Here is a 22,203-nt window from a genome sequence, read left to right as displayed (position 1 = left end):
TTGGGAGGGACAACAGCAGTAGGAGAGTAGTTAAGGTGAACAAGCTGGGCAAACAGGTGATAATTATCACAATCATCAGATTACAGGCCCAGCCCAGCCCAGACCACTATGATAAGGTGAGCAAGCACCATAATCTTGGCTTTTTCCACACGCTACATCACCGGTGTATACATGTGGGGAAATTTTACAAAACAATCCAACAAAATGAGAAAGGCTGCAGCAGGCAACATAGACTAACATGTGCAGGAGGCTGAGGTTGGTGAGGATGTGAATGTTGCTGAACAACCCTCAGTGAGGAGACAGAGAAGACTGTACAGACCCAGGGTAACCTACTAGGGGCTACATGAGCTGGAGATAGTGGAGTGCTATGGGGAGGGCAGAGACCTCCTACCACAGATTTTTGAGCTGTGCTGGCCACACCTGGCACATCTAACAGGCCGAAGGGAACCTATCCCAGTGGATACCAAGGTATGTGTAGGCCTAGGTATACTAGCCACAGGGTACCTCCCAAAGCACAACTGGGGATATCATGGTGATCTCACAGGCATCTGCATCCAGAGTATTCCACCACTTCCTGGATGCCATGTCACCACATGCCATTGAGCACGTACATTTCCTCAACACACGTGAGGTGTTGACCAGCAATATGCATCTCTTCCACCAAATGGCAGACTACCCTGGGGTAGTGGGTGCTATAGCCTGCATGCACGTATGCATCAAAGCACCACCCGGTGAGCAGGGTTGGGCCTACATTAACCGCAGGGGCATCCCCTCCATCAACTGCCAGGTCGTATGCGATGCCCAGGGCATCATACTGAATGTGTGTGCTGGCTGCCCTGGAAGCTATGACAATTCTGATATATGGCATCTGATGCAGCTGTACCATAGCTTTGCCAATATGGACATCCCCTATGGTCATCTAGTGTGGGATGCTGGGTACCCACTGGAGCCATGGCTGGACACCCATCAGAAATGCACAAACACCTGAACAACTACACCATAATGAGGCACACGCACAGGCCAGACATATAATACAGCGTGTGTTTGGGATGCTCAGGTCACGGTTCCGGTGTCTGGTCACATTCGGTGAAGCCTTGCAGTATTCACCAGCTACATGCACCCAAATTGTTATGGTATGTGCTATGCTACACAATATGATCCTGCGGAAACAGCTGCAGCAGGAACAGCATGGGGGCAGGGCCACACAGCCCCCTACCAATGCCAAGGCCTGTACAGGAACAGAGTGACTCAGAGGCGGAACAACCTGAGATGGACCCATTAGCCAGAAGGAGGCGTGCCCAGTATGACCTGGCCTTGGCAAAGAGGCAACACATAGCATATGCACTGACACAGTACATACCCACGGAATGTCACCCTCTCTGACTTGCACAGACAGTAAAAGCGATGCCAAACATGACACTACCTGTGCTCAGCCATGTATAGGAAGTTCACTGTGTGCATCTGACATAGGCAGCCCTCCAGCACCATCCTCAGGTCTGGCACACCCTCAAGGTAAGTCAATCAATCTACCAATTGGCAGTTGTATTAGAATGTGTTGTTACCTGTAGCTATAGTATGGATGTGAGCCTGCAAGGGAATTTGGTGGCCGAATGTTAAGGCAGTGGACAGTAGACGTCCACAGTGGCACCATGTCATCTGTATCACATACCGGGGTCACCATAGTAGCCAGTAGTACACAGGGTGTCATAACCCACTGCAGGTAATGGACTGAGCATCATGTGTGTCCATACAGCCCACACAAGTCTCAACCAGCTGGACAGGTGTAGACCAACACAGACAAATGCTGTACTATGGCCTCTGAATATGCCCAATGGATGACCCACCCACAGACCCACACAGACAGACTACAGCAGGCCAGGCAGTTGGGATGAAGGTTGTGAAGGCTGGGATGTCTGAAACTAATATGTTGGTAATTAAAACTAAGATCTGGAGTACACTGGTATGCCTCTAGTCAGCACAATAGGTAGGTCTACACACTGGAATGGAGTACCTCACATACCAGTACAGTAATAGCAAAAGTGTACAAGTGTCAGGTGTGCCCCCCCTTCCAACATACACATGTAACAACAGTCAGGTGCGCCCCCCGATGCTGTGTAGGAATGTGGATACAGATGGATATCCCCCCACGCTGTGCAGAAATGTAGCAACAGTCAATGCCACATGACCGATGGATACCCTGCAGACACAGCATGTCACCTGTCAGTGTACAACACAGAGATTGGCACTACAATACTGACTACCTGGACATGTAACACATGCAATACAGTTGACCATACTGGGCATGCTAAAACACATGAAGGTATGACAGCAATGTCAGTCCACAACATGCGGAATGGTCATACTGGGCATGCTCACACACGTAAACACAAGATGGCCAGGTCTGCAAACATCAATGGTCTGGGCATATCTGCTGGTACATTGCTATACTGTTGGATGACTGTGCTGTATGGTATGTGTGTAGTTCTGTCTATTGTCTATATATTTGCCATGGTGTATTGGTAATCCACATTAGCTGTGTGTGCAGGGTGTTGCTACCAACACTTGTAATGGACGATTATTTGTTTGCGGCCAGAATAAGCCCATTGATACGGAGTGAAGAAGGCACATTGAAGCAGTTGTGCATGGGTTTGCACGGTGTTAAGCACTGCTGACCTCTAGTTACAGCTTTTTACACTTGGTTAGACTCCACATTTCTTTACCAGTGCAATACCCGCATACTGGTAGCCAAACATGCTTACACCCGCTCACTCCCTCACTTGCACAGGCACCGACATTGGTGCTTGCATGTGTCACTCACGCTGGGTGGGCGTGATCCCTTGTGATGCCTATTACATCGGACTACATGACTACAGTATTGGGTATGGCTGACCATTAGGCGACGGCATGGCGTTCGACTGTATCAAACTGGTGGCCTGTCCAGTGAGTTAATCATATTATATGCATGTTCCTTATACGATCTGCTCCCATCTGACTGATGCATGGGAACCGATACTCTGCAATGCAGACAAGTAAATGTGTTTTGGGACCCACATCCGTCTGCCGGGTCATGCTACCGCATACCTATTGTAGGTTTGCCACCTTTTAAATTGGCCATGGTGAGACTTTAGGATTAACACATGTCCCACTTTGCATGGGACAGTCCCTCCTTAGGCATATGCATCGTGTGAAAATAATCAAGACATAGCAAATGTCCTGATTGCAGGACAATATTATATTCTACATTTCTCTAATAGTTGCATGTAACAGTTATTGTATATATGACACTTCTATATGTTATGTGAAGTAGTATAAGCAACTGGACTGCTACTAGACTAAGCTTTTATTTGCGCTAATAAGTATAGTTCTGTACTATGCACGGCTGTAGGTATGTTTTGACCTGGTACGTCTGACATTTCTATGGAGCAGGTCACACTTTGCCCATTTGGAAAGGTGGCAGCCCTATAGGATCTATATGTAGAGATGTCAGATTTGGCAAGGCAACACATACCCACAGCCAGTAGAAAATAGACTACTTCACCAGTTTGCATAAGTAAAGGTTATTCTTGTAGCATTATAGTTGCTAATACTGTTTCCTATGACATCTAGGTGTTTCAGATACAACATAATCATTTTATGTAACCACTACAGACAATATATGGAATCTTTGCCCTAAATCACAGGCCATGTTCCATAATAACATTTATTTTGTAGGACACAATTGCTCAAAGGGGAGTGTCCCTCACAAAGGCGAACAGGTGGTAACCCCAACCTATTATGCTATCATCTACCTAAGGTAGTCGGCGGAGTATGCACTTTCCATCACTAGCAGACCTCACATATGAATGGGGGAGAATGAACACTGAATCAGGGACACTGCATAACACCCTCAGGGACACATTTAGATGATTGGTACTATTAGCCTGACATACTGACAGTCCCAGAGCATATGTATTCATACACATTTGTCGAGGTACATGCTGTTTATGACTCATACATGTTGTCATTAGTCATTACATGTATTCCACCACCTGTCAACCTAATATCACTAGTTCTGGAAGGGTTTAGTTAGGAATGTGTTAGATTCTGATTCGTAATCATGGACGTCCATGATAATCGGGTACAGTTCACTGATATAGTCCCTATGTGTTCCCCAAATGGTTTACGGACTATCCAGTAGATGTGCTCTTATGGTTTGGGAGGTATGAGCGTCTGCTATACCCACATAGGAATAGTAATTACTTCCACGAGGCGGGCCTAATACATCTCTGCCAACCAACACCTGCCCACTTAGGCACATTATTGCATACCCATGATTCCCCTATCTGACACCCCTCTACAGCACTCATCCTTATTGTGAGCGCAGCTGGAGTATGAACACACCCTTACACACTGCCCACTCTCCCTGTGTCGGGACACATGTCATATGTTTTGTCAACCCATGTGTTATCAGACTTGCACAACCTACTGTTCCGTGTACAGCTACATCCTGGTCGCGTCAATCATTACTGGTTCGCCTACAAGGCAAATTTTTGGTGTCCCGCAAGGGACCCCATGATCCATGTTTAAAGTGTAGACCTTACAGATCTCTCCCACTGGTAGTTTCCTGCTGATGGTCTAGAAGGAAGAGGTGTATTTACCTTTATTGCATGTCTGTATGTCTCATCGGCCTAGCTTGGGGTGTGTGAGAGGTACACATTTGTCTTATTCATTATGACAGTACCACTTTGATTGAAGGAATCTGGTTAATGGCCCCATGCGAAACACACGTTCACCTTTACATGTTTGAATGTTGGTTTTACAGCACAACAACATTCATTTCACAAGGAAATGATATGTGCTATAGTCGAACTTGAACCGGGAATGCCTTTACGTTAGGCGGATGCTCTAACCACTACACTATTGGTGTTCTGCTTCATTTATATGTATACACATGGTTCATAGTTACCTGAACACACGCCTCAATGCTTCACTTACACAGCAGGCATCCATTCTCCTGCTGGAAAAACTGCAGTACTACACATGCGCCATTCCCGATTCCCTACTGCTCTGGACCCATGCTGCATATTTACTCACTCCAAGGATATTCAGAACCCCAAAGCTTATAGTCCTGGCACATACATGTGTTTGATTGTCAGAGTGTTCATGTGGTCATCTGAGTTTAGGCTTATCCGGCTGGAGACCGGAACAGCCCTGTACCTGTCTGAAAGTCAGAATTTGCACGTGCTCAGAGATAGTCCCAATGTTACCATTCTACCTGTGTTTACAGACGCAGGGGTTTGCCCACCTCTGACCGGCTTGATATCTGCACTACATGAGACATGGTGGGGGGGGGTTCCACTGGAGTTTCCCTTCACATTCTTTACAAAAGCATTATTGTGACCATGTTCATTCATATATATATATATATATATATATATATATATATATATATATATATGACAATCAAACACATATCTCATATATATATATATATATATATATATATATATATATATATATATATATATAATCTGTCTGAACATACACATACATATACACCTACATACCTATTTACATTTCCCATACTGTAGAATATCCGCCGCGCATCCCGCTGGCTTTACCTCCCTATATCCGACGGACATTATTCTGGCCATCACATAAAATTAGCGGCTCTTGCATGGCTTGGACCCAGCAACAGACACACCTTAGTCACAGGTTTGACCACTACACCATCCATGGTACATTCCGCATGGATGGTAGCTAGGATATATGACTTCACTACAGGTATTCAACAGTACTGGCAACAAATGTGACAGTTAGTTGGTGTACATATGTGTACGGACCTCTCAACCACTCAGGGAATAATTTCAATAGTAACAGGGACAAGGCAAGGACAAATCAGGGACGATCACAGACACTTTTACAATATTAGTACTATTAACTTGAAATGTTGACAGAATCAGAGCATATGTATTAATACTTATTTTCTGAAGTAAAAGACGTCTATTACTCTTAATTATTGCCATTCATTCAGTGTACTTCACCACCTTTCCTCCAAAGGTCACTGGTTTTATGGGGGATTAAGAGGCTGGCCAGTTATTGTGTGAATGCTCTGACCATTGGTAGGGTTGCCACCTTTTCATATGGCCAGGATGTGATATATTTGGATCACACCAGATTTTTCAGGTCGACACATACCCACGGTCAGTACAGGGTTTAGAACTTTACTTATTTTCCTAGATGAGAACTTATTCTTGTAGCAGTTTAATTGCTTTTTCTGTTTCTTGTAAGATTTACGTATTTTACATACAGAAATAACTGTTTTATGCAACTGTTACATGAAATATGGTACATAATTATTTCCTACAATCACAGGACATTTTCCATTGTATTATTTTTGGTCAGGACACACCTACCCAAACAGGGACTGTCCTTCACAAAGTGGGGCAGGAGGTACCTTACTTATCTCAGCACCTTAATCACCCTATATCCAACTGCCACTATGCGAATGTGTAAAGTATATATTCTCAATAATTCATGTGGGGAGCCATGCATCATGGTCAGGTGTTTAATCCCAGGTAGTAGGTTCTGCATGACCGGCTGGAGGCTGAGCAGTCTCATGAACCACTACTGCACATACAACTTGTGTCCAGATGTCTACAGAACTGGACATCATGTCATGACATCAAGTCTGATGTTTACACAGGATACTTATCCCATGAGGGATATCCAAAAATTGAACAATGCAATAAACTTCAATATTTTTGGATTTACAAAAATGTGATAGGGTTATACATTCAAGGGACACATAGTTTGCAATCCTGACACTGCCTAGGGTAAGACTGCCTACTAGATATGAGTAGTAGTCACTATGTGCAGATATGGCTGCACCAAGCTAGCAGCCCGAGTAAAGCTGGATTTGGTGGACATTCAGGAATGTTGGGGGGGGGGGGTTGTGTGCTGTAGAGGGTATGATGGGTATTCAATTATGCATCCAGGTGTGTTGTGGTTGGATGCCTCAGTTCAGCCCAGACCATTATGTGGGTATGTGTCGGTGACGTTTCTGTACATGTGTATCGCACATTTTAATATTCATATGTTTGTGGGATTGTGTTCTACAGTATGGCCTGTCAGGTTGTATTGCGGATGTGTATGTTTGTTCTTTGTGTTTAATTCTGATTCACCCACTGCTCCCTCATACACCTCCAGTTCACCTATTGTGCATCCAACACAGTCTCCCCTTGGCATATTATTACATTACCCATCCCCCCATAACCATATTCCACACACTCCATCCATCCCTTTTCTGGTTGATGGCCCATGGCATGGTCAAGGGAACACATTGCATACACTACATATTCCTGGTACCTGTATGGTTGTGAGGACTACCCTAGCATTTTTCACCTTCCACATGCTGTACATCACGCACATAGGTACACGCAAATACTTATCTTTCATGACATGGTAGGTAGACCTGGTTAATACCCGTTCATCTTTGGCCCATCCTGACAAGGACGCCTTGGACCACAAATGAGCAGATTTTGGGTGAATGCTATGACCATTGGTAGGGTTGTCACCTTTTCATATGGCCAGGATGAGATATATTCAGGACACACATCAGATTTTACAGGCCAGCACATACCCACAGTCAGTACAATGGATAGTACTTTTGTTTTATGCCTAAATGTAAGCTTTTTGTTGTAGCAGTTTAGCTGCTTCTTCTGTTTCATTTACTTGCTTATTCTGTTTCTTGTAACATGTAGGTATGTTACATATGGAAATAACTATTGTATGTGACTATTACATAAGATGCGGGACATAATTATGTCCTATGATCACAGGATATTTTACATTTATAATGGTTTTGGTATGGACACAACTGCCCAGAGGGGGACTGTCCCTCATAATGTGGGACAGGTGGTAACCCTGACCACTGGGCTAGACTTAGCTATTGGCGGCACGCTAACATGATGCGTTTCGCTTCCACTTGGTATAACTATCAACACTACAATAGAATACAGGCACAGGGTTTTAAATGTCATTTGTTCGAGGAATGGGGACTCAATAATCAGCTACATGCATTTGTGTTTGCTTCTTATTTTTGTGTTCACAAAACTGTCTTGCATGCTTTGTATACGTTTCAGTATCCACGGACACTGACAGGTGTGATTACTATTGGAGGCAGGCTGTAATATTCACCATTTTAGGTTGCATGCAAACAGCCAACATGTCCAAGCCTCCGTGTGGCACTTCGACATGCCCCATGCACTCACGCATGTTTCCTATGCACATGGATGTGGCAGCAGCGTGCCTTCATTAGTATGCATATGGCACTACTGCGCCATCTCTACGCTGCATGGTCGGCACATGCCTAAAGTCGTCCTTGCGCTGAGCTTCATGAATCCCAGGGAATGTGTTGTTAAGGAGCTTCTTCCTTCTGTTGGTCTTTATTTACCTACTGAGTGACTCTGTGCAAGTCACTTAACATAATAGTGTTCCTATTTCATCCCTGGAAGAGGACACTTGTGTCCAGTGGGCTAACCAGTTAATGCATAAAATCAAATTAAAAAGGAGACCCACAAGTTTCTTGCTGTATTGATGCTATGTCCAGCTGAGAAGCTATGTTGAGTCTTTCATATGTTGATTATTTAGATTCTGGATAGCAGATTTTCTAGAATTCAGATACTGATATTCCTCACACTTCAGTACTTTTGCCATCAGTTTCTCTATGTTCATAGGCCTATAATTTTCAACTTTAATCAAATCATTTTGGTTTAGCTATGATGTTGTACACACATATGCTAAGAATCTCTTTTTTTCAAGGCTTGTTTAATGATAATGATAATAGAGAGAGATGCACTAAAGGGGAAATGATTTATTACTGGAGATGAGAGCTGTTCTACCAAGGCTGTCTCATACCATTGGTTCTGTTGTATACATTTAGGCCAATAGTCTCCTCTGAAGGTTTGAAAACACTCCCCTTGGCCAAATATGTTGATTCAAAAGTAAAACATATATGTACAAACAACAAATATATACTAAAAGACTCTTGGGATCTTTTAAGGAATATTACCCCTGAACTATACAGGGAAGGCTTAATGTTTGTAACCATTGATATTATAGACCTTTTCTCATGTATACCCTATGGAGAGGGTATAAATATGTTTGAGGAAGCAATTTATGAAGATAAGAATTTGACCCAAGTAGATAAAATAACTGTTATGAGTTTAGTGGACATGGTGTTGAAAAATAATTTTTTGATGTTCAATGAAGAATATTATCAACAAATACAAGGGGTTGCTATGGGTGCAGCATGTGCACCCATATTTGCAAACCTTGTACTGGCAAAATGGGAAGAAAAGTATATACTGTATTCTGAATTTAGTAAATATTGGACATTATACCACTGTTTCCTAGATGACATCGTCATTTTTTGGACTGGAGGTATGGATAAATTTGAAAAGTTTTTTGAGTATATAAATACTACCACCAGTTTCCTGAAATTTACCTATACCACCTCCTTTGATTCATTAAAATACTTGGATGTGGAGATTTATAAACATAATAAGTTATTTGAATCAAAAATTTTTAGGAAAATACCTTTTGTAATTCTTTCTTACATTTTAGCAGTGCACACCCCTCACATTGCAAAAGGAACATAGTAAAAGGGCAGTTTGTGAGGGGTTGTCGCATGACGAGCTTGAATGAAGATTTTATTATAGAATGTAATATCTTGGAAAAAATGTTCCAAGAAAGGGGATATCCTATTAATTTTATAGATAACATTAGAAAGGAGGTGGAGATAGGGAGAGTTACAAAATTTAAACCTATTAAAGGAAGTGGTGAAATAATAGTGGAAACAAATATTATTACAAATAACAGGGAAACTGAAGGTATTTTTGAACAAGCTATGATTGTAGAATACAACACCTCAAATGTAAAAATAAGAGAAATGTTTATTAAGGAATGGAACACCTTCTTATCATATACAGATATTAATAATATTAAAAATATTGTTCCAAAAGTGGTATACAGGAATTCATTAAATATGAAACAATTATTAGAGTCTAATAAGATTAAGAACAAATTCAGTGGTTATGGTACAATAGGGGGAGTGAGGAGAAATGGAACATACAGATGTGGCCATTGTAAACAGTGCGAATATATAGTGGATAATAGTGAGGTATGTTTGAGTAATAGGGGAACAACTATTAAAAATAATGGACATTACAATTGTGGCACCCAGGGTTTGGTTTATATTGCCTTATATAGAAAATGCAGTTCATTTTACATAGGGAAAACAGAAAGAGTCCTGAGGAGAAGAATATATGAACACACATATGAAATATCAAAACAAAAAGAAACAAATGCCCTATATAAGCATACAAGAGACTGTGTTGGTTCTAAATTTTCATTTTTTATAATAGAGCAAGTAAAAAAGGAAATTAGAGGAGGATTATGGGAAGAATGGCTAGAATATAGGGAGTTGTGGTGGCAAATCAAGTTAGAAGCCACAAAAAGCCCTGGTCTGAATGAATATCTATCACTAACCCCAGTATTAAAGTTAAAAGCTGGGAAAGTGTAATGTAATTAGTTGAACACTAGAGGGAGTGAACTCTCCATTTATATAGGAATTGATTAAGAAAGTTTTTTTATATAACAGTTTTTCTATACAATTTATTTAAAGTAATTTTAAGTATTAATTAAATATCTATTTATATATTTATAAAAGTTAATTGGTGTGATTTTATAATATATATTTATATAATGTTATAAATAATAAGTAATCTTAATTATTTAGTGTAGGTGGTCTTTGCTTTTTGTGCTATTTAAGAATGTTTTTAGAAACAATTAAATATTAATGAGATGATGAGATGAGCCTAATCTGATTTGGCATTGCAAGATGCACTTTACATTTATAGGTGAACTAATGTTTAAAAATGTATTTAAGTAAATCTTAACAGATGGTGTGTGTTATATCTGATGAAGTCCAACAGATAGGGTGGATGAAAACGCAGCATATTTTTAAGAGCGTTTATGTGGAGTCTGTTTACGTGGTTGTGGAATAAACGGTTGTCGAAATAACGTTTGGTGCTATCCTTCCATCTACCTTGCTCGTTTTGAGTTTTTTGGTTACTTTCGAGCGTTTGGTGCTTTCTCTGTTGTATACATATATCATTGCAGTGGTTACTATAAGCTTAAAAGGTAAATGGTGATATGTCGACTATCAGTGTGGTACCTGTAGGATATTGAAATATTCCTTACAAAAACTTTCTTTATAGGAAATGAGATCAGAAAGTATATGTTGTTTGAAGAAGAACGGGTTATTGCTGTAGTGCTGCTGCTTAGCTTACCTATTATTTTCCATATGCCTTTTACAAATTATTTTAAGCATTTACATTTGATAACAAGATAGTCTGATAACCCATTTCAAAAGAGTCCTGAGATAAAATCTTCAAGGTATAATAGCAGGTATGTAAGATAATCAGAACAGTAAACAGAAAAGTAATACACCAATGAGATGTTAAATCTTGCAATCATACCTCATTATTTTGTATTAAAATGTAACTATCCATAATGGCATACAACAGTGAGGTGTACAGAAAAAGAAGATGACTGGATAACACAAAACAAACAGCAAATAAATCAAAGGAATTTAGAAATGCCATGTCCACAATCATGATCAAGTCAGCATTATTTGCACCGCATGCACAACGAGTCTTGTATTACAAGTACATGTGGCCAAGACAAGCAGCTCCTGTCACAATGAAACAGACCCACAGCCGGACTGTATTAGAGTACCTCACAACTGGATTAAACTACAAGCAGCTGAGGAAAACACTTAATGTACATGAGCACCTCTGGCAGTTATTGAGAGTCTGGAGGCACAGATGGGAAAACTACACTGAATGATTTTAGGATCACGTGTTAAATTACTCGTATAACAGTATATAGATAAGTAAAGTACCAATGTTTTTTTCTGTGTTCAAAATTACCACTAGTTCTGTTTGGACTGTATAATCTGTTGCAAACATTTATTTTACATCAGATAGCAGAGATTTCTAGACTGTTCTCTCTGGGTTTTGTATTGGTGTCCAGACAACATCTTGCTTGGAATTTTTTCTCCTGGACATGGAATTTATTCAGTGTAATGTATTTGTCCTACATGAATGTTTCTGGAAGGAGCACAGATGTCTATTAATCCTAGCTATGTGCTTGTTAAAGTGTCAACAGTCAGGTCCATTTACTTCCTTAGTTGTAGGGTCTAATGCAAAGTTCTTCAGACTACTCATGTTTTTGATGAGATTTCTTGCTGAAGTAAGAGCTTACTTACAGCAAATGAGTTTGGCAGGTTGTTTACTAAGCCTATTTGCTATTATAGCGTATAATAAAAAATGACTTGGTTGTCTTTATTAGCCTCCGTTGTAACCTCTTGGTACCCCTGTTCACTTATCTACATATATGATCATTTTAAAGAGCTGGTTGTAGCTGAGAGGTATAAAGACATTAATGTTTTCACTGTACTGATGGCTATTCCCAGAAATGCTGCAAACTACCAGCAGAGCATGTTCATTCAGTCTTTTTTTTCAAACCAGGATATATATGTATCTAATCTTACGTACCTTTCAGCCTTAAGTGCAAACCATACTTGCTTTTCATTCCATTCCAATAATTTTAGGTGTCTGAAATGCATCCATGTTTAATGTATTATTTACCATGATGGCATCCTAATGCATCATTTTACCTATACTGCCTTTTTATATATACTGGACTCAGGAATTATCAGTTTCTAGTTCCTGAGGAGTGTCTTCAACCACGTTTCTTACACTACTGAGATAAATGGATTTAATGTAGGAAAACAAACCTGAAATGTGACTATTATAATGAAAAAAGCTAACACTAAAGTGTAGAAGCATTGTACTTGCTAATTTCTTGAATAATGACTGTGGCATAAGGATGTCCTAAACTGTCCTACACACAGGTGAGGAATGATTTCTTGATTGCTTGAGTGAAGTAATTTCAAGACTGCATGTTTAATTATTTTTATGTTATTTATTTGTAACTGGGTAAACCTACTATTCACAAGTGCATCTTTTGGGATTGACATTGAAGAAGAGTTTAGATAAGGAACTTACTCAGAGTCACACAATAAACTAATTAAGCAATAACCGAGTGGGTGTTGTTATATGAGGATTTGCCCATGACTGGAGTGGTTTGATTAAACAAGGCCAACTGTGGGTAAATCCTTATATTCCCACACCCACTCACTGGTTATAGTGATTATGCAATGACATTATTTAAGAAAGAAATGACTTACCTTTCTTAAATAATGCCTTTGTTTAACAGCACTATAGTGTTCCTTTTCATTGTTTTCTGTTCTTCCATGTTTGGTGATGTACTGCACATATGTATAAAGCTTACATTCCCATGCTTGCAAAGTACGTAAGTGCTGTTCAATAGAAACAACAAAGTATAAAGAATCTCTGTTGCTATTTTTTTTAACTACTAAATCTGAATCTGTACACTTCAGAGGTATGAGAGTCTGCCGAAACAGTGCAGAAGTACAAGGGAAATCAGGTATGGTTCTTCAGTTTTGCTGAATGTACCTGGTTTTTCCTGTATTTGTTCTGCCCTTTATACAGACCTCTCAACCTCTTAGCTCAGAAAATATGAGCAAATCTTTAAAATAACAGGGGAAAAAGATCCCCAAAATATGCACAGATTATAAATGCTGCTCTTAAAAACTTAGAAAGCTGCTAAAATAACAAGATTTGTGTTAGCTTGCATTGTCTGAAGTATATGAAGTCTGAAACTCAAACACATGTCATTATTTAGTGATTTCAGTCCTCAGTGATTTGCTGGAAAACTACAAATTTTATGAGGAACAGACTAACAAGATGAGGCAAAAATCTGGACATTCTGTGAAAATCTGGACAGTTGAGAGGTATGCCTCTGTAGCATGCATCAACAGAAAAAAGTCTGGCCTCTGAATGGTACTTTAGCAGACCAACTTTATTCTATTATTAAATGCCTGGTTTACATTGAGCATGCTAGTTGGGCTCTCCAATCAGTGTGTTCATTTTTGAATAACAATGACCCATCATTGTATAATAAAGAATAAGGACATCAAACCCAAGACTACAAGCTGACATTTATTAGGAGCTCATAGTCTAAAATTACTGCATTAAACTGACATCCTTCTGATCAATAACTTTGTCTCTTGCATTCATTGAAAATGTCAGTTTGTTTGCTATTTTCTGAGTAATATCATATATTTATTTATTACTTTTGTTTACTGGGAAAGTGTGACTAGTCCTAGGGAGAAATGCTCCTGTAAGAAGAAACAGATATCACTAAGAACACTTGAAGATATAGAATGCAATAATATACTATGAAAAATTAAAGGCTGCAATCAATGAAACACACCACAGAATTTGAAATTTCAGAGTTACAGTACTGATCAAATAAGAGTGAGTTTGCATTGATTAAGTTTACTGGATAATTAATAATAAACAGAGAAAAAGAAACAGTAATGTTGTACAAGGGAAAATACTTTTGGTTATAAGGTATAGAATATGAAAATAAAACTACAAATGCAGTGGTCAAATAATGAGATATGTTTGCTTGGTAGAGGAATACAGTGGGATCCCTGGCAAAGATTTATGGTGGAACATAAATCATAATGAGAAAAAGTACAGTTGCATAAAATTTTACCATAAGAGTAAATGTCCTTCTCTTCACTGTTGCAGTATCCAAACCCTAAGGCAGAGTAAAAAAGCTCAAAAAACAGAATGAGAGATGGAAGGCCGAGAAGAGTCCTCAACAAACCCACATAAAATGGTTTAATCAAAATCTGCTCTGGCCCTAGAAACCATATCTGACTTTAATGCTTAGTAAAGATATGCACTGAAAACCAAGTAGCAGCTTCTAGGATGGAATTGGTGTCCAATCCCTTGAAGAAGGCAACAGGAGAGACAACAGCCCTAGTGGAATGAGCTCTGACAGAAGTAGAGATTTGACATGAAAAATATAAGAAAAGGAAATGGCCTTAGATATCCAGGAGGAAATGGTTTGCTTAGATACAGCCAAACCCAATGTCCTAGGCTGAAAGGAAACAAAAAGCTGATCAGACTTAACAATGGCTCAAATATTACTTGAGATGTCTGTGCAAATCCAAAGTATACAGGACCCTCTCACTAGCAGAATGGGGAGGAGGGAAAAAGGAAGGGAGCTGTACCTACTGATTCAAGGACAACTCATTTACTACCTTGTGCAAAAAATAACGATTAGCATTGATTGAAGCTATCAAGGGCATAACTAAAGTTATTCAAAGTATTTCAAAGTATGTAAAAGTGCTTACGATGTGTGCTTGTTACTGTGCATTTATTCCGAAGAGTTTATTTGTGTGCAAAGTGCAACTATTTCATAAAGTGCAGACACAATATGGCCATTTCAAAAAATTTCTTGTGCTGGCTGTGTCTATTCGCAAAGTGCCACCAATACAGAGTGTTTCTTGCACTGTAAAGAGTTATTTAGCAAAGAACGGCCATTTTGGGAAAGTTTCAGTGTGCTGTGTACTGTTTATTCTCAAAGTGCAATTACTTCGAAATGTTTTTCTCTGAGCTTCTTCTGCCCAGTTTATTCACCTAGTGCAGTTACTTTGAAAGTTTCTTACACTAAGAGGTGTTTTTTTACAGTACAGTGATTTCAACAGTATTCTTGTGCCCAATAGATGTATTTCATAAAGTTCAATTATTTAAAGGCTTGTTGTGCTATAGTTACAAATACTGGCATAAATTTCAGGCATATGTCCAAGTCTGCATGTTCATACAGTTAAAAGTGGACATGGGCTGCATCGTGTTTTACTCATATGTTGGAATGGCAAGCAGATTTTGAAAGTTATCACCACTTGTATTTGATCAGAATATTGCAGAGAATTGGAGAATATTTGAGCAAGAGTATGTTATTTTTATACAAGCAGCTTATTCTGACAAAGATGCATGCATCAGGGCATTCATTCTACAAAACATAGCTGAGCCAGAGGCCACTGAAAGAGAGTGTTCATTTGTGCATGCATCAGCAGTACGTGAAGGAGAAGGAGAAAACTGTCATATTGTTGTACAGGCTGAATCAAGGGAAGACCCCGAGTGTTTGAAATGCAGATTCAAGGAAATGAGTAACCCCCAGCAAATGTTACATTATTGAGCCATTTGTTTTATACAAGAGATAAAAAGCCAAGATAAACTTTTGCAGCTTATATTACTGACCTGAGAAACAAAGCTAAAATGTGTAGGTTTAGTGATTTAAAAGATGAATTAATAAAGGACAGGCTTGTGTGTGATATTAATAGTACTGCAGTGAGAAAGAGTTTGCTTCGTGACAGTGATTTAATGCTGAGCAAAGCTATTGAGATTTGTTAAATCCATGAAGTTACAGACAGGCGCACAAGTCTGCTTGCAAGTGATAACAGCATGGTTTCAGCAGGCTCCAGAGCAAACGTAGTTAGCATACAACACGTGGCTAGCAGAAGCAGGCCTAAGCACATGGCACCTGCCACTGCTGCAGGCTCCCCAGGTAAAACCCATACTTTTCCAGCAAGTTCTAAGACAAGTTCAGTTAAAGTAGCATGCTCAGTGCAGTACAAAGATGAGTCAGCAAAACCCAAATCAAGTTTTATTGTTAACTGTCAGAATTGTGGTGCCAGTCATGAGTAAAAGAGAAAAGTGCTTAGCATTTGCAACAATTGTGAAAAATGGAACCATTTTCAAAAGTTTTGCAAATCAAGTAAACCTCACACGGTTATAAAGAAGGGTCACTTAAAAAAGCAAGTTGATCATACAGAAAGAGTTGCAGCTCTACTTTCTACATAGATGGTGTGTCAGTAATTGGTGAAAAGATAGATGCACTAAATTTGTTGGCAAAGAATGAAGTGTTCTGTACTGTCCAGATCAATGGTAAATCCACCGAGCTCAAAGTAGACATTAGTTCAAAGTGCAATGTTATGTCAGCAGACACATTTCTTAAGGTGTGAGCTGGAGAAGAACTTAATGTGATCAGTTGTGCAAAACTTGTCAGTTATGGAGGTGAAGAAATTCAAATCGAAGGCTCAGTACTGCTTTTATGTTATTTGGCTGGGAACTGATACAACTTACTATTTTATGTAGTCTGAAGACCTGTGCAGTCATTACTGGGTCTCAGAGACAGTTTGAGAATGAATTTGCTTTTTTTTACCAAAGAAGTTCATCATATAAGCACATATTCTAGTTCCAATTTTACTGAAGCTATCTTCTCAGAGTATGCTGATGTTTTCGATGAGAGGTGAGGCAAACTTCCAGTTGTGTATTCTATGAAGTTAGGCCCAGAGGTCAGTCCAGTGGTCAGACCAGCAAGAAATGTTCTGATGTTGTGTCTTTTGGCTTTTCCCGGTTAGGGGTCGCCACAGCAGAACTCTGGTCCGCTAATGATTGGCAGTTGATTTTTATGTGCTGAGTTGCCGGCCCTAACGCACAACCTTCAACGAAGGTACGCCCATTCACACATGCCTCCACAGTAGACGCTCTAGCTGAGAATCGAACGGGACAACATCTTGCTGGAAGGCGACAACGCTACTGCAGCACCACCACCGCGGATAAATGTTCTGATAGCTATGCAGAATAAAGTTAAAACTCAGTTGGATAAAATGGTGCAGCAAGGAATAATTTGTCGAGTTACAGAACCAACTGAATGGGTGTCATCCATGGTAGCAGCCCACAAAAAAGGCTCAGACAAAATTAGAATATGCATTGACCCTAGAGATTTGAACAAAGCATTAAAGAGACTACATCATCCTATGCGTACAGCTGAAGAAGTCACAGCACTAATACTGAATGTCACTGTTTTTTTCTGTTTTGGATGCAAAAAGTTCATTTTGGCAAGTGATGCTTGATTGGAGATCTTCACCATTGAGATTCCTCAGGATGCTATTTGGAATAAATTCTGCAAGTGAAGTCTTTCAGTGAACAATTGAGCACATTTTTTCAGGTTATCCTTGTGTCATAATAGTAGATGATTTATTGGATGGAGGCAATGGTGAAGCAGAGCATCACAGAAACCTTTAGAAGGTCCTAGATAGAGCACGTGAAGTGAACTTGAAGCTCAATCCTCTGAAGTGCAAATTCAGACTATCAGAAGTTACATATGTAGGTAATTTATTTACTAGCACTGGCTTGTGACCAGATCCCTTCAAACAAGCAGCCATTCTTGAGATGCCAGCACCAGATAATGTTCAAGCTCTGCAACATTTTCTTGGTATGGTCAACTATTTAGGCAAGTTTATACCAGACTTCAGTGAGTTGACAGTGCCATTGAGTGAGCTGATGTGCGAAAATGTTACATGGTCTTGGTTGGAACAGCACCAGAGAGCATTTGAAGACCTTAAGCAGACAATTGCTACACCTCCTACATTAAGATACTATGATGTCAATAGACCAGTAACTCTTTCCTGCAATTCTTCAACATTTGGACTTGGTGCAGTTATTTTTCAAGAAGGCAGACCAATAGCCTAAGCATGTAGAAACTGAAACACAATATACTTAAATTGAGAAAGAACTTTTGGCAATAGTATTTGCATATTCAAAGTTCCCTGATTATATTAATGGTTGAGCTGTTCAGATTGAGACTTATCCCCAAAATCTAGTCACTATTTTAAGGAAAATATTATTATCTGATGAAGCGTTGAGAAGCAACGTGAAAGCGCTTATATTACTGCAGTTTTTGATGTCTGTCTTCCAATAAATGTGGATTATCGTTTTTATTTGAAGAGCTTTGGAGTTTTCATTCAGCTTGGCTTTACATGGTGCACTCTTTATTATTATTTTTCATTTATTTTAAGGAAACACACAAAGAGAGATCAAGAGCACGTCAGGTCCGATAAGGGTCCTCCACATATACAAATAATGCTGGAATAAATCAACAAGAAGGCAATCCAATGGATGTAAAGAATTTAATTCAAAAATATAAAAATCTGCAAGCGCTTTGACCCTTATGGGCTTCTTCAGACCAATTGTGCTCCATACAAAAACCATGTTTAAATATACATGAAGGGATGACATCATTTCCTGTATTCCATATTAACAGATTAATTCTAAGCATTACTAAATTCATATGTTCATTGTAAATCACTATAAACCTGGTATAAGGAACATGTATAATGAAACATATATATATATATATATATATATATATATATATATATATATATATATATATGAATCTGAAGTATATGAAATTGCAAATATCTATTACGATATAAATAAAAATAAAAAATATAAAGCACATAAACATTATATAGTTCATTAATACAATGTTTGTTTGTGTCTTTCGACTTTTTTCCCAGTTAGGGGTCGCCACAGCGGAACTCCGGTCCGCTAATGATTGGTAGTGGATTTTTACGTACCGGGTTACCAGCCCTGACGCACAACCTTCAACGAAGGCACACCCCATTCACGTATGCCTCCACACAGAAGACGCTCTAGCTGAGAATCGAACAGGACAACATCTTGCTATGAGGAGACAATGCTACCGCAGCACCACCACCACAGTCTATAGTTCATTAATACAATAATATATTAAAATATATATATTTTCCAATTATATATATATATATATATATATATATATATATATATATATAAACATAATCAAAATTCAAAATCTTATAAAAAAACAATAAACACATACATGTAAGATGTTAAAGAGCTATCTGATTTTTAATTTCCTCCCTTTTAATACAGGTCTCATGGAAACTTTATCATTGAGACCTGGTTTTCTATCCGCCCTCAACCTTATAATCCATTTAACTTCACATTGCTCTGTAAAATTCCTCACATCCCCACTCCTCTGATTAGATGCATTAACTTGCATCAACAAAAACTTAAATTCATGCTGTTCCATGGTTTCAATAACATGCTTAGACAGTGCATTCTTACAGGATTTTGTACGAATACTATACAGATGCTCCCTAACCCTGTCTTTCAAGCTCTTGTCTGTTTTGCCGACATAAAATGCTGGACATAACATGCAAGTAGCTAAATAGACAACATCTTCTGAGTCGTAAGTAGCTCTAATTTTGAACTCAAAACACTGTGACCTGAGGGTGTGTGTGAAGCATGCACTGGTATCTATGTACATGCAAAAATTGCAACTATTATACGGCATGGTGCAGCAATGTGTAGGGAGGGTCATAGTTGTTCGAATATCTGCAGGTTAACATAAAAGTCTATGCAAGTTCATCTTTTTTTTATATGTGAAATGTGGTCTAGCTCCCACTATGTCTCTAATACATGGATCCACAGTAAGAATATCCCAATGTTTAAAAAATATATCTTTAATTCTATTCACATCCTGTGTATAATAAAGTATTACCTTCATCTCTGTATTCTGTATAGATGGAACTGTAACACTATAACCTTCAATACTCTGTGTTTGGGGCCTATCCATAAAATATAGTGATGCCCTATCCTCTCTTAATACATCTATTCCTTCAAACCCTTGTAGAACCTCTCTCAAACAATAAGACCTATTCAGTAACCTAATTTGTAATTTATATAACTCACCCTTAAATGCCTCATTACTAGAGTTGAGGTGTGATATCCGCATGGCTTGTCCTTTAATTATATTCCTAAACACAAAATCAGGATGCATGGGGTCTATACCAGTTCAATGAAACAGCACATTATCGAATGCAACAACCTCGACTTCTAACCACAAAATCTAAAAACATCAAAAGTTCAGAACAGCTAATTTTTTCTCTGTTCCGAGAAACACATGCACATAGCACAAGCACACCAAAAAAAGAGCAATCCACACTCATACACTTAAAATCCTACATCTAACCCTACACTAAACTGTACATACAGTACTATCTATCCACTATCCTTAACCCAAAGCCTAACCTAAGGTCCGTCGCTATCGCACACTCACCTCATCTGTGTCCTAACCCTAACTCACATACCCTGCCTTAACCCTAAAGTCTATCTCTATCACACACTCACCTCACCCACACCCTAACCCTTACTCACATACCCGCCCTAACTATAACGTCCACACAATCGCACACTTACCTGAACCCAACCTGTAACTTTCCACCACAGTGCTGAAAATAGTGAAGCCACAGAAACGGACAACCAAATTCTTTCACTAGGAAAAAATTTGGTTATCTGCAGCTCTTTTTCAGTTCAATATTAGACCATTTGAAGTATTAACACTTTGATGATCTAATACAGACCCGGATGCATGCTATCCCTATGTAACAGAGCATTTCTGTAACAAGGTTTTCTATGTATGCCTGTGTTAAGTAGACCATTAGTCATTCTTTCTATATAGATATCTTAGTAAGACACTAAGGTCAATAACTTGTTCGTAGTAAATTTAAGAAAGGGGTGAGAGTATTAATTTCACTGTAAAAATTCTCTAATTTCTTTCCATCACCTGTCCATATAAGAAAAAGGTCATCTACAAAATGAACAGAGAATACCACATGTTCCTTATAGCCGGCCAAATTAAATCATTTATGATGCTCCCAGTCAGCCATAACCAAGTTGGCCTAGCTATTGCCACATGAAGTTCCCATAGCTATGCCATCCTTTTGTATATAAGTGACTCCACCGAATATAAAAATATTATTCTTAAGAACAGCTTCCAACAGGGAACAAAAAACATCAACCTCAAGTAAAGAAAAATTACCACATACCTCCAAACATCTACATATACTATCCACACATTCAGTGTTTGGAATAACTGTAATTAAGGACTGTACATCCAAGGGTACAAGGCAATATGTCAAATCAGGAGGTGAGAGTGCCATTTTATCATAAAGCATTAAAAGAAACTGTTCGGTGTCTTTCAAAATATATTTATAGCTGTTCACTGTGGTTCTTAAACAATGTTTCAAATAGAGTGACAGCAGTTCAGTTACCAATCCCCGACCGACGACTATAGGTCTCATTGGGGGATTTACAGGGTCTTTATGAACCTTTGGTAGGCCCTGTGTCGTGGGTATGAGGGAATGCTCAACTTGTAAAAACTTATACAGGTCTTCATTAATCATATTACTACAATAGAGATTCAGTACCAATTGTGAAATATTCAAAATATAATATGGAAATTATTTCCTCTTGTATGGAAGTAAAATGTTCCAAACTGCAAACTAGATAACCCTTATACTAACAATAACACACCCACTAG

This window comes from Protopterus annectens, chromosome 5.part0 (assembly GCF_019279795.1).
Source record: "Protopterus annectens isolate FY-2018-M chromosome 5.part0, PAN1.0, whole genome shotgun sequence".
NCBI lineage: Eukaryota > Metazoa > Chordata > Ceratodontiformes > Protopteridae > Protopterus > Protopterus annectens.
The sequence above is the reverse complement of the archived record's forward strand: the minus strand, read 5'-3'. Positions refer to the sequence as shown.